At 44.0% G+C, this 13378-nt stretch overlaps 10 non-coding genes and 6 pseudogenes across 10 annotated transcripts; all 16 read left to right on the top strand.

Moving 5' to 3' along the window:
- Positions 1–752: 752 nt before the first annotated feature.
- Positions 753–867, top strand: LOC142508211 (5S ribosomal RNA). Its single transcript, XR_012806436.1, has one exon. It is a non-coding gene; the product is annotated as a 5S ribosomal RNA (ribosomal RNA).
- Positions 868–1666: 799 nt separating this feature from the next.
- On the top strand, positions 1667–1774 carry LOC142512537 (5S ribosomal RNA; annotated as a pseudogene).
- Positions 1775–2453: 679 nt separating this feature from the next.
- On the top strand, positions 2454–2572 carry LOC142512788 (5S ribosomal RNA; annotated as a pseudogene).
- Positions 2573–3254: 682 nt separating this feature from the next.
- On the top strand, positions 3255–3372 carry LOC142516915 (5S ribosomal RNA). The gene has a single exon (XR_012812684.1). It is a non-coding gene; the product is annotated as a 5S ribosomal RNA (ribosomal RNA).
- Positions 3373–4055: 683 nt separating this feature from the next.
- On the top strand, positions 4056–4174 carry LOC142507192 (5S ribosomal RNA). Its single transcript, XR_012805454.1, has one exon. It is a non-coding gene; the product is annotated as a 5S ribosomal RNA (ribosomal RNA).
- A 684-nt stretch (positions 4175–4858) lies between these two features.
- Positions 4859–4977, top strand: LOC142510638 (5S ribosomal RNA; annotated as a pseudogene).
- Positions 4978–5655: 678 nt separating this feature from the next.
- LOC142511351 (5S ribosomal RNA) lies at positions 5656–5777 on the top strand (annotated as a pseudogene).
- Positions 5778–6459: 682 nt separating this feature from the next.
- On the top strand, positions 6460–6578 carry LOC142510063 (5S ribosomal RNA). The gene has a single exon (XR_012808200.1). It is a non-coding gene; the product is annotated as a 5S ribosomal RNA (ribosomal RNA).
- Positions 6579–7261: 683 nt separating this feature from the next.
- Positions 7262–7370, top strand: LOC142512785 (5S ribosomal RNA; annotated as a pseudogene).
- Positions 7371–8052: 682 nt separating this feature from the next.
- Positions 8053–8162, top strand: LOC142512312 (5S ribosomal RNA; annotated as a pseudogene).
- Positions 8163–8845: 683 nt separating this feature from the next.
- On the top strand, positions 8846–8964 carry LOC142516712 (5S ribosomal RNA). The gene has a single exon (XR_012812492.1). It is a non-coding gene; the product is annotated as a 5S ribosomal RNA (ribosomal RNA).
- A 684-nt stretch (positions 8965–9648) lies between these two features.
- LOC142516414 (5S ribosomal RNA) lies at positions 9649–9767 on the top strand. The gene has a single exon (XR_012812209.1). It is a non-coding gene; the product is annotated as a 5S ribosomal RNA (ribosomal RNA).
- Positions 9768–10450: 683 nt separating this feature from the next.
- LOC142506371 (5S ribosomal RNA) lies at positions 10451–10569 on the top strand. Its single transcript, XR_012804665.1, has one exon. It is a non-coding gene; the product is annotated as a 5S ribosomal RNA (ribosomal RNA).
- Positions 10570–11253: 684 nt separating this feature from the next.
- On the top strand, positions 11254–11372 carry LOC142510543 (5S ribosomal RNA). Its single transcript, XR_012808650.1, has one exon. It is a non-coding gene; the product is annotated as a 5S ribosomal RNA (ribosomal RNA).
- A 684-nt stretch (positions 11373–12056) lies between these two features.
- On the top strand, positions 12057–12175 carry LOC142515112 (5S ribosomal RNA). Its single transcript, XR_012810972.1, has one exon. It is a non-coding gene; the product is annotated as a 5S ribosomal RNA (ribosomal RNA).
- Positions 12176–12860: 685 nt separating this feature from the next.
- Positions 12861–12979, top strand: LOC142506862 (5S ribosomal RNA). Its single transcript, XR_012805137.1, has one exon. It is a non-coding gene; the product is annotated as a 5S ribosomal RNA (ribosomal RNA).
- The last annotated feature ends 399 nt before the right edge of the window (positions 12980–13378 follow it).

Below are 13378 nucleotides of genomic sequence, written 5' to 3' on the forward strand. Positions count from 1 at the left end.
CTCCGAAGTTAAGCGTGCTTGGGCGAGAGCAGTACTAGGATGGGTGATCTCTGGGAAGTCCTCTTCTTGCACCCTTTTTCGTGTTTTTTCTATTTTTGATTACTTGTTGACAGACGATTTTCGGCTCAAATCATCTGAATCTCGATCGGGACCAGATAAGACATGTGAAATGAAAGTAGCTCGGGCACTGCGGATTTGGACAAAATTGTAGGCTAATTTGATTGTAAACGGGCAAACGGACGAACTCATTACTACAATGAGCTGACGAGATTTTAGCCGAATTCCTTCTCTAAGACCCTCTAATTTGCGATTTCCGCTTCTGTTAAGCTTTCGTTTCCTCGAGAAATCCGCTTAGGAAGTTCGAAATTCGATTCCGGTTCCATTTTATCGTATCCCAGGCATAATAATAGCTTTACATTCGTTATTTCCTTTCTTCTTTTTTTTCTATTTTCTGGGAACATTTATCGATTTTTGTTGTCGTGAGCCGGTTCTGTGCGGAAGGGTATGACGCAGATTACTCCGGAGACGGTTAACTCATTAAAAACAATTATTTCGACTGTTTTATCCATAATTTACGTAAACGGTCGCGACACGAGGTCTTCCCAGGGAGGTCACCCATCCTAGCTCTGCCATCGCGCCAGAACGCTTAACTTCGTGGTTATGATTGGGCGAGAGCAGTGCCGCGTGTTGTCCATCGCCCGCCGCTCCACACGTACTCGAGGGATATAAGAATAAACATCCCACTCAATGTCGGGTGCGATCATACCAGCACTAATGCACCGGATCCCATCAGAACTCCGAAGTTAAGCGTGCTTGGCGAGAGCAGTACTAGGGGGGTGACCCCTGGAAGTCCTCGTGTTGCACCCTTTTTCGTGTTTTTCTATTTTTGATTACTTGTTGACAGACGATTTTCGGCTCAAATCATCTGAACTCGATCGGACAATATAAACATGTGAAATGAAAGTAGCTCGGGCACTGCCGGATTTGGACAAAATTGTAGGCTAATTTGATTGTAAACGGGCAAACGGACGAGACTCATTACTACGCAATGAGCTGACGAGATTTTAGCCGAATTCCTTCTCTAAGACCCTCTAATTTGCGATTTACGCTTCTGTTAAGCTTTCGTTTCCTCGAGAAATCCGCTTAGGAAGTTCAAAATTCGATTCCGGTTCCATTTTATCGTATGCCAGGCATAATAATAGCTTTACATTCGTTATTTCCTTCTTCTTATTTTTTTTCTATTTTCTGGGAACATTTATCGATTTTTTTGTCGTGAGCCGGTTCTGTGCGGAAGGGTATGACGCAGATTACTCCGGAGACGGTTAACTCATTAAAAACAATTATTTCGACTGTTTTATCCATAATTTACGTAAATGGTCGCGACACGAGGTCTTCCCAGGGAGGTCACCCATCCTACCTCTGCCATCGCGCCAGAACGCTTAACTTCTTGGTTATGATTGGGCGAGAGCAGTGCCGCGTGTTGTCCATCGCCGCCCGCTTCACACGTACACGAGGGATATATGAATAAACATCCTACTCACAGGTGCGATCATAAATGCACTCCCATCAACTCAAGTCGTGCTGGGCGAGAGCAGTGCCGCGTGTTGTCCATCGCCGCCCGTCCACACGTACTCGAGGGATATAAGAATAAACATCCCACTCAATGTCGTGCGATCATACCAGCACTAATCTTCAGAACTCCGAAGTTAAGCGTGCTTGGGCGAGAGCAGTACTAGGATGGGTGACCCCCTGGGAAGTCCTCGTGTTGCACCCTTTTTCGGTTTTTCTATTTTTGATTACTTGTTGACAGACGATTTTCGGCTCAAATCATCTGAATCTCGATCGGGACCAGATAAGACATGTGAAATGAAAGTAGGCTCGGGCACTACCGGATTTGGACAAATTGTAGGCTAATTTGATTGTAAAGGGCAAACGACGAGACTCATTACTACGCAATGAGCTGACGAGATTTTAGCCGAATTCCTTCTCTAAGACCTACTAATTTGCAATTTAACGCTTCTGTTAAGCTTTCTTTTCCTCGAGAAATCTGCTTAGGGAAGTTCGAATTTGATTCCGGTTCCATTTTATCGTATCCCAGGCATAATAATAGCTTTACTTTCGTTATTTCTTTCTTCTTATTATTTTTCTATTTCTGGGAACATTTATCGATTTTTGTTGTCGTGAGCCGGTTCTGTGCGGAAGGGTATGACGCAGATTAATCCGGAGACGGTTAACTAATTAAAAACAATTATTTCGACTGTGTTATCCATAATTTACGTAAACGATCGCGACACCGAGGTTTCCCAGGGAGGTCACCCATCCTACCTCTGCCATCGCGCCAAAACGCTTAACTTCGTGGTTATGATTGGGCGAGAGCAGTGCCGCGTGTTGTCCATCGCCGCCCGCTCCACACGTACACGAGGGATATAAGAATAAACATCCCACTCAATGTCTGGTGCGATCTTACTAGCAATAATGCACCGGATCCCAACAGAACTCCGAACTTAAGCGTGTTTGGGCGAGAGCAGTACTAGGATGGGTGATCTCCTTGCAAGTCCTCTTCTTGCACCCTTTTTCGTGTTTTTCTATTTTTGATTACATGTTGACAGACGATTTTCGGCTCAAATCATCAGAATCTCGATCGGGACCAGATAAGACATGTGAAATGAAAGTAGCTCGGGCACGCCGGATTTGGACAAAATTGTAGGCTAATTTGATTGTAAACGGCAAACGGACGAGACTCCATTACTACGCAATGAGCTGACGAGATTTTAGCCGAATTCCTTCTCTAAGACCTCTAATTTGCGATTTACCGCTTCTGTTAAGCTTTCGTTATCCTCGAGAAATCCGCTTAGGAAGTTCGAAATCGATTCCGGTCCATTTTATCGTATCCCAGGCATAATAATAGCTTTACATTCGTTATTTCCCTTCTTCTTATTTTTTTTTCTATTTTCTGGGAACATTTATCGATTTTTGTTGTCGTGAGCCGGTTCTGTGCGGAAGGGTATGACGCAGATTACTCCGGAGACGGTTAACTAATTAAAAACAATTATTTCGACTGTTTTATCCATAATTTACGTAAACGATCGCGACACGAGGTCTTCCCAGGGAGGTCACCCATCCTACCTCTGCCATCGCGCCAGAACGCTTAACTTCGTGGTTATGATTGGACGAGAGCAGTGCCGCGTGTTGTCCATCGCCGCCTGCTCCACACGTACTCGAGGGATATAAGAATAAACATCCCACTCAATGTCGGGTGCGATCATACCAGCACTAATGCACCGGATCCCATCAGAACTCCGAAGTTAAGCGTGCTTAGGCGAGAGCAGTACTAGGGTGGGTGACCCCCTAGGAAGTCCTCGTGTGCACCCTTTTTCGTTTTTTTCTATTTTTGATTACTTGTTGACAGACGATTTTTGGCTTAAATCATCTGAACCTCGATCAGGACAATATAAGACAAGTGAAATGAAAGTAGCTCGGGCACTGCCGGATTTGGACAAAATTGTAGGCTAATTTGATTGTAAACGGGCAAACGGACGAGACTCATTACTACGCAATGAGCTGACGAGATTTTAGCCGAATTCCTTCTCTAAGACCCTTTAATTTGCGATTTAACGCTTCTGTTAAGCTTTCGTTTCCTCGAGAAATCCGCTTAGGAAGTTCAAAATTCGATTCCAGTTCCATTTTATCGTATGCCAGGCATAATAATAGCTTTACATTCGTTATTTCCTTCTTCTTATTTTTTTTTCTATTTTCTGGGAACATTTATCGATTTTTTTGTCGTGAGCCGGTTCTGTGCGGAAGGGTATGACGCAGATTACTCCGGAGACGGTTAACTCATTAAAAACAATTATTTCGACTGTTTTATCCATAATTTACGTAAATGGTCGCGACACGAGGTCTTCCCAGGGAGGTCACCCATCCTACCTCTGCCATCGCGCCAGAACGCTTAACTTCTTGGTTATGATTGGGCGAGAGCAGTGCCGCGTGTTGTCCATCGCCGCCCGCTTCACACGTACACGAGGGATATAAGAATAAACATCCGACTCAATGTCAGGTGCGATCTTACTAGCACTAATGCACCGGATCCCATCAGAACTCCGAAGTTAAGCGTGCTTGGGCGAGAGCAGTACTAGGATTGGTGACCCCTTGGGAAGTCCTCGTGTTGCACGCATTTTCGTGTTTTTCTATTTTTGATTACTTGTTGACAGGACAATTTTCGGCTCAAATCATCTGAATCTCGATCGGGACCAGATAAGACATGTGAAATGAATGTAGCTCGGGCACTGCCGGATTTGGACAAAATTGTAGGCTAATTTGATTGTAAACGGGCAAACGGACGAGACTCATTATTACGCAATGAGCTGACGAGATTTTAGCCGAATTCCTTCTCTAAGACCCTCTAATTTGCGATTTAACGCTTCTGTTAAGCTTTCGTTTCATCATGAAATCCGCTCAGGAAGTTCGAAATTCGATTCCGGTTCCATTTTATCGTATCCCAGGCATAATAATAGCTTTACATTCGTTATTTCCTTCTTCTTATTATTTTTCTATTTTCTGGGAACATTTATCGATTTTTGTTGTCGTGAGCCGGTTCTGTGCGGAAGGGTATGACGCAGATTACTCCGGAGATGGTTAACTAATTAAAAACAATTATTTCGACTGTTTTATCCATAATTTACGTAAACGATCGCGATACGAGGTCTTCCCAGGGAGGTCACCCATCCTACCTCTGCCATCGCGCCAAAACGCTTAACTTCGTGGTTATGATTGGGCGAGAGCAGTGCCGCGTGTTTCCTATCGCCGCCCGCTCCACACGTACTCGAGAGATATAAGAATAAACATCCCACTCAATGTCTTGTGCAATCTTACGAGCACTAATACACTGGATCCCATCAGAACTCCGAAGTTAAGCGTGCTTGGGTGAGAGCAGTACTAGGATGGGTGACACCCTGGAAAGTCCTCGTGTTGCACCATTTTTCGTGTTTTTCTATTTTTGATTACTTGTTGACAGACGATTTTTCGGCTCAAATCATATGAATCTCGATCGGGACCAGATAAGACATGTGAAATGAAAGTAGCTCGGGCTTTGCCGGATTCTGACAAAATTGTAGGCTAATTTGATTGTAAACGGGCAAACAGACGAGACTCATTATTACGCAATGAGCTGACGAGATTTTAGCCGAATTCCTTCTCTAAGACCCTCTAATTTGCGATTTAACGCTTCTGTTAAGTTTTCGTTTCATCATGAAATCGCTCAGGAAGTTCGAAATTCGATTCCGGTTCATTTTATCGTATCCCAGGCATAATAATAGCTTTGCATTCGTTATTCCTTCTTCTTATTTTTTTTCTATTTCTGGGAACATTTATCGATTTTTTGTTGTCGTGAGCGGTTCTGTGCGGAAGGTATGACGCAGATTACTCCGGAGACGGTTAACTCATTAAAATTAATTATTTCGACTGTTTATCCATAATTTACGTAAACGGTCGAGACACGAGGTCTTCCCAGGGAGGTCACCCATCCTAGCTCTGCCATCGCGCCCGAACGCTTAACTTCATGGTTATGATTGGGCGAGAGCAGTGACGCGTGTTGTCATACGCCGCCCCGCTCCACACGTACACGAGGGATATAAGAATAACATCCGACTCAATGTCAGGTGCGATCTTACTAGCACTAATGCACCGGATCCCATCAGAACTCCGAAGTTAAGCGTGCTTGGGCGAGAGCCGTACTAGGATTGGTGACCCCTTGGGAAGTCCTCGTGTGCACGCATTTTCGTGTTTTTTCTATTTTTGATTACTTGTTGACAGACGATTTTCGGCTCAAATCATCTGAATCTTGATCGGGACCAGATAAGACATGTGAAATGAAAGTAGCTCGGGCACTGCCGGATTTGGACAAAATTGTAGGCTAATTTGATGTGTAAACGGGCAAACGGACGGAGACTCATTACTACGCAATGAGCTGACGAGATTTTAGCCGAATTCCATCTCTAAGACCCTCTAATTTGCGATTTACCGCTTCTGTTAAGCTTTCGTTTCCTCGAGAAATCCGCTTAGGAAGTTCGAAATTCGATTCCGGTTCCATTTTATCGTATCCCAGGCATAATAATAGCTTTACATTCGTTATTTTCTTCTTCTTATTTTTTTTTCTATTTCTGGGAACATTTATCGATTTTGTTGTCGTGAGCCGGTTCCTGTGCGAAAGGGTATGACGCAGATTACTCCGGAGACGGTTAACTAATTAAAAACAATTATTTCGACTGTTTTATCCATAATTTACGTAAACGATCGCGACACGAGGTCTTCCCAGGGAAGTCACCCATCCTACCTCTGCCATCGCGCCAGAACGCTTAACTTCGTGGTTATGATTGGGCGAGAGCAGTGCCGCGTGTTGTCCATCGCCGCCCGCTCCACACGTACTCGAGGGATATAAGAATAAACATCCCACTCAATGTCGGGTGCGATCATACCAGCACTAATGCACCGGATCCCATCAGAACTCCGAAGTTAAGCGTGCTTGGGCGAGAGCAGTACTAGGATAGGTGACCCCCTGGGAAGTCCTCGTGTTGCACCCTTTTTCGTGTTTTTCTATTTTTGATTACTTGTTGACAGACGATTTTCGGCTCAAATCATCTGAATCTCGATCGGGACCAGATAAGACATGTGAAATAAAAGTAGCTCGGGCACTGCCGGATTTGGACAAAATTGTTGGCTAATTTGATTGTAAACGGGCAAACGGACGAGACTCATTACTACGCAATGAGCTGACGAGATTTTAGCCGAATTCCTTCTCTAAGACCCTTTAATTTGCGATTTACCGCTTCTGTTAAGCTTTCGTTTCCTCGAGAAATCTGCTTAGGAAGTTCGAAATTCGATTCCGGTTCCATTTTATCGTATCCCAGGCATAATAATAGCTTTACATTCGTAATTTCCTTCTTCTTATTATTTTTCTTTTTTCTGGGAACATTTATCGATTTTTGTTGTCGTGAGCCGGTTCTGTGCGGAAGGGTATGACGCAGATTACTCCGGAGACGGTTAACTAATTAAAAACAATTATTTCGACTGTTTTATCCATAATTTACGTAAACCATCGCAACACGAGGTCTTCCCAGGGAGGTCACCCATCCTACCTCTGCCATCGCGCCAGAACGCTTAACTTCGTGGTTATGTTTGGGCGAGAGCAGTGCCGCGTGTTGTCCATCGACGCCCATTCCACACGTACTCGAGGGATATAAGAATAAACATCCCACTCAATGTCGTGTGCGATCATACCAGCACTAATCCTATCAGAACTCCGAAGTTAAGCGTGCTTGGGCGAGAGCAGTAATAGGATGGGTGACCCCTGGGAAGTCCTCGTGTTGCACCCTTTTTCGTGTTTTTCTATTTTTGATTACTTGTTGACAGACGATTTTCGGCTCAAATCATCTGAATCTCGATCGGGACCAGATAAGACATGTGAAATGAAAGTTGCTCGGGCACTGCCGGATTTGGACAAAATTGTAGGCTAATTTGATTGTAAACGGGCAAACGGACGAGACTCTTTACTACGCAATGAGCTGACGAGATTTTAGCCGAATTCCTTCTCTAAGACCCTCTAATTTGCGATTTACCGCTTTTGTTAAGCTTTCGTTTCCTCGAGAAATCTGCTTAGGAAGTTCGAAATTCTATTCCGGTTCCATTTTATCGTATCACAGGCATAATAATAGCTTTACATTCGTTATTTCCTTCTTCTTATTATTTTTCTATTTTCTGGGAACATTTATCGATTTTTGTTGTCGTGAGCCGGTTCTGTGCGGAAGGGTATGACGCAGATTACTCCGGAGACGGTAACTAATTAAAAACAATTATTTCGACTGTTTTATCCATAAAATACGTAAACCATCGCGACACGAGGTCTTCCCAGGGAGGTCACCCATCCTACCTCTGCCATCGCGCCAAAACGCTTAACTTCGTGGTTATGATTGGGCGAGAGCAGTGCCGCGTGTTGTCCATCGCCGCCCGCTCCACACGTACTCGAGGGATATAAGAATAAACATCCCACTCAATGTCGGGTGCGATCATACCAGCACTAATCCTATCAGAACTCCGAAGTTAAGCGTGCTTGGGTGAGAGCAGTACTAGGATGGGTGACCCCCTGGGAAGTCCTCGTGTTGCACCCTTTTTCGTGTTTTTCTATTTTTGATTACTTGTTGACAGACGATTTTCGGCTCAAATTATCTGAATCTCGATCGGGACCAGATAAGACATGTGAAATGAAAGTAGCTCGGGCACTGCCGGATTTGGACAAAATTGTAGGATAATTTGATTGTAAACGGGCAAACGGACGAGACTCATTACTACGCAATGAGCTGACGAGATTTTAGCCGAATTCCTTCTCTAAGACCCTCTAATTTGCTATTTACCCCTTCTGTTAAGCTTTCGTTTCCTCGAGAAATCTGCTTAGGAAGTTCGAAATTCGATTCCGGTTCCATTTTATTGTATCCCAGGCATAGTAATAGCTTTAAATTCGTTATTTCCTTCTTCTTATTATTTTTCTATTTTTTGGGAACATTTATCGATTTTTGTTGTCGTGAGCCGGTTCTGTGCGGAAGGGTATGACGCAGATTACTCCGGAGACGGTTAACTAATTAAAAACAATTATTTCGACTGTTTTATCCATAATTTACGTAAACAATCTCGACACGAGGTCTTCCCAAGGAGGTCATCCATCCTACCTCTGCCATCGCGCTAGAACGCTTAACTTCGTGGTTAAGATTGGACGAGAGCAGTGCCGCGTGTTGTCCATCGCCGCCCGCTCCACACGTACTCGAGGGATATAAGAATAAACATCCCACTCAATGTTAGGTGCGATCATACCAGCACTAATGCACCGGATCCCATCAGAACTCTGAAGTTAATCGTGCTTGGGCGAGGGCAGTACTAGGATGGGTGACCCCATGGGAAGTCCTAGTGTTGCACAACCTTTTTCATGTTTTTCTTTTTTTGATTACTTGTTGACAGACGATTTTCGGCTCAAATCATCTGAATCTCGATCGGGACTAGATAAGACATGTGAATGAAAGTAGCTCGGGCCCTGCCGGATTTGGACAAAATTGTAGGCTATTTGATTGTAAACGGGCAAACGGACGAGACTCATTACTACGCAATGAGCTGACGAGATTTTAGCCGAATTCCTTCTCTAAGACCCTCTAATTTGCGATTTACCGCTTCTGTTAAGCTTTCGTTTCCTCGAGAAATCCGCTTAGGAAGTTTGAAATTCTATTCCGGTTCCATTTTATCGTATCCCAGGCATAATAATAGCTTTTTATTCGTTATTTCCTTCTTCTTATTTTTTTTTCTTTTTTCTGGGAACATTTATCGATTTTTGTTGTCGTGAGCCGGTTCTGTGCGGAAGGGTATGACGCAGATTACTCCGGAGACGGTTAACTAATTAAAAACAATTATTTCGACTGTTTTATCCATAATTTACGTAAACGATCGCGACACGAGGTCTTCCCAGGGAGGTCACCCATCCTACCTCTGCCATCACGCCAGAACGCTTAACTTCGTGGTTATTATTGGGCGAGAGCAGTGCCGCGTGTTGTCCATCGCCGCCCGCTCCACACGTACTCGAGGGATATAAGAATAAACATCCCACTCCATGTCGGGTGCGATCATACCAGCACTAATGCACCGGATACCATTAGAACTTCGAAGTTAAGCATGCTTGGGCGAGAGCAGTACTAGGATGGGTGACCCCCTGGGAAGTCCTCGTGTTGCACCCTTTTTCGTGTTTTTCTATTTTTGATTACTTGTTGACAGACGATTTTCGTCTCAAATCATCTGAATCTCGATCGGGACCAGATAAGACATGTGAAATGAAAGTAGCTCGGGCACTGCCGGATTTGGACAAAATTGTAGGCTAATTTTATTGTAAACGGGCAAACGGACGAGACTTATTACTACGCAATGAGCTGACGAGATTTTAGCCGAATTTCTTCTCTAAGACCCTCTAATTTGCGATTTACCGCTTCTGTTAAGCTTTCGTTTCCTCGAGAAAATCCGCTCAGGAAGTTCGAAATTCGATTCCGGTTCTATTTTATCGTATCCCAGGCATAATAATAGCTTTACATTCGTTATTTCCTTCTTCTTATTTTTTTTCTATTTTCTGGGAACATTAATCGATTTTTGTTGTCGTGAGCCGGTTCTGTGCGGAAGGGTATGATGCAGATTACTCCGGAGATGGTTAACTCATTAAAAACAATTATTTCGACTGTTTTATCCATAATTTACGTAAACGGTCGCGACACGAGGTCTTCCCAGGGAGGTCACCCATCCTAGCTGTGCTATCGTGCCAGAACGTTTAACTTCATGGTTACGATTGGGCGGGAGCAGTGCCGCGTGTTGTCCATCGCCGTCCGCTCCACACGTACTCGAGGGATATAAGAATAAACATCCACTCAATGTCAGGTGTGATCATACTAGCACTAATGCACCGGATCCCATCAGAACTCTGAAGTTAAGCGTGCTTGGGCGAGAGCAGTACTAGGATGGGTGACCCCATGGGAAGTCCTAGTGTTGCACAACCTTTTTCATGTTTTTCTATTTTTGATTACTTGTTGACAGACGATTTTCGGCTCAAATCATCTGAATCTCGATCGGGACCAGATAAAACATGTGAAATGATAGTAGATCGGGCACTGCCCGATTTGGACAAAATTGTAGGCTAATTTGATTGTAAACGGGCAAATGGACGAGACTCATTATTACGCAATGTGCTGACGAGATTTTAGCCGAATTCTTTCTCTAAGACCCTCTTATTTGCGATTTAACGCTTCTGTTAAGCTTTCGTTTCATCATGAAATCCGCTCAGGAAGTTCGAAATTCGATTCTGGTTCCATTTTATTGTATCCCAGGCATAATAATAGCTTTGCATTCGTTATTTCCTTCTTCTTATTTTTTTTTCTATTTTCCGGGTGCATTTATCGATTTTCGTTGTCGTGAGTCGGTTCTGTGCGGAAAGGTATGACGCAGATTACTCCGGAGACGGTTAACTCATTAAAAACAATTATTTCGACTTTTTATCCATAATTTACGTAAACGGTCGCGACACGAGGTGTTCCCAGGGAGGTCACCCATCCTAGCTCTGCCATCGCGCCAGAACGCTTAACTTCATGGTTATGATTGGGCGAGAGCAGTGCCGCGTGTTCTCCATCGCCGCCCTCTCCACACGTACACGAGGGATATAAGAATAAACATCCACTCATTGTCGGGTGCGATCTTACCAGCACTAATGCACCGGATCCCATTAGAACTCAGAAGTTAAGCGTGCTTGGGCGAGAGCAATACTAGGATGGGTGACACCCTGGGAAGTCCTCGTGTTTCACCTTTTTTCGTGTTTTTCTATTTTTGATTACTTGTTGACAGACGATTTTCGGCTCAAATCATCTGAATCTCGATCGGGACCAGATAAGACATGTGAAATGAAAGTAGCTCGGGCACTGCCGGATTTGGACAAAATTGTAGGCTAATTTGATTGTAAACGGGCAAACGGACGAGACTCATTACTACGCAATGAGCTGACGAGATTTTAGCCGAATTCCTTCTCTAAGACCCTCTATTTTGCGATTTACCGCTTCAGTTAAGCTTTCGTTTCCTCGAGAAATCCGCTTAGAAAGTTCGAAATTCGATTCCGGTTCCATTTTATCGTATCCCAGGCATAATAATAGCTTCACATTCGTTATTTTCTTCTTCTTATTTTTTTTTCTATTTTCTGGGAACATTTATCGATTTTTGTTGACGTGAGCCTGTTCTGTGCGGAAGGGTATGACGCAGATTACTCCGGAGACGGTTAACTAATTTAAAACAATTATTTCGACTGTTTTATCCATAATTTACGTAAACGATCGCGACACGAGGTCTTCCCAGGGAGGTCACCCATACTACCTCTGCCATCGCGCCAGAACGCTTAACTTCGTGGTAATGATTGGGTGAAAGCAGTGCCGCGTGTTGTCCATCGCCGCCCGCTCCACACGTACTCGAGGGATATAAGAATAAACATCCCACTCAATGTCTGGTGCGATCATACCAGCAATAATGCACCGGATCCCATTAGAACTCCGAAGTTAAGCGTGCTTGGGCGAGAGCAGTACTAGGATGGGTGACCCCCTGGAAAGTCCTCGTGTTGCACCCTTTTTCGTGTTTTTCTATTTTTGATTACTTGTTGACAGACGATTTTCGGCTCAAATCATCTGAATCTCGATCGGGACCAGATAAAACATGTGAAATGAAAGTAGCTCGGGCACTGCCGGATTTGGACAAAATTGTAGGCTAATTTGATTGTAAACGGGCAAACGGACGAGACTCATTACTACGCAATGAGCTGACGAGATTTTAGCCGAATTCCTTCTCTAAGACCCTCTAATTTGCGATTTAACGCTTCTGTTAAGCTTTCGTTTCCTCGAGAAATCCGCTTAGGAAGTTCGAAATTCGATTCCGGTTCCATTTTATCGTATCCGAGGCATAATAATAGCTTTACATTCGTTATTTCCTTCTTCTTATTTTTTTTTTCTATTTTCTGGGAACATTTATCGATTTTTGTTGTCGTGAGCCGGTTCTGTGCGGAAGGGTATTACGCAGATTACTCCGGAGACGGTTAACTCATTAAAAACAATTATTTCGACTGTTTTATCCATAATTTACGTAAACGGTCGCGACACGAGGTCTTCCCAGGGAGGTCACCCATCCTAGCTCTGCCATCGCGCCAGAACGCTTAACTTCATGGTTATGATTGGGCGAGAGCAGTGCCGCGTGTTGTCCATCGCCGCCCGCTCCACACGTACTCGAGGGATATAAGAATAAACATCCCACTCAATGTTGGGTGCGATCTTACGAGCACCAATGCACCGGATCCCATCAGAACTCCGAAGTTAAGCGTGCTTGGGCGAGAGCAGTACTAGGTTGGGTGACACCCTGGGAAGTCCTCGTGTTGCACCCTTTTTCGTGTTTTTCTATTTTTGATTACTTGTTGACAGACGATTTTCGGCTCAAATCATCTGAATCTCGATCGGGACCAGATAAGACATGTGAAATGAAAGTAGCTCGGGCACTGCCGGATTTGGACAAAATTGTAGGCTAATTTGATTGTAAACGGGCAAACGGACGAGACTCATTACTAAGCAATGAGCTGACGAGATTTTAGCCGAATTCCTTCTCTAAGACCCTCTAATTTGCGATTTACCGCTTCTGTTAAGCTTTCGTTTCCTCGAGAAATCCGCTTAGGAAGTTCGAAATTCGATTCCGGTTCCATTTTATCGTATCCCAGGCATAATAATAGCTTTACATTCGTTATTTCCTTCTTCTTATTTTTTTTTTCTATTTTCTGGGAACATTTATC

Source organism: Primulina tabacum, chromosome 10 (assembly GCF_025594145.1).
Source record: "Primulina tabacum isolate GXHZ01 chromosome 10, ASM2559414v2, whole genome shotgun sequence".
Lineage (NCBI taxonomy): Eukaryota > Viridiplantae > Streptophyta > Magnoliopsida > Lamiales > Gesneriaceae > Primulina > Primulina tabacum.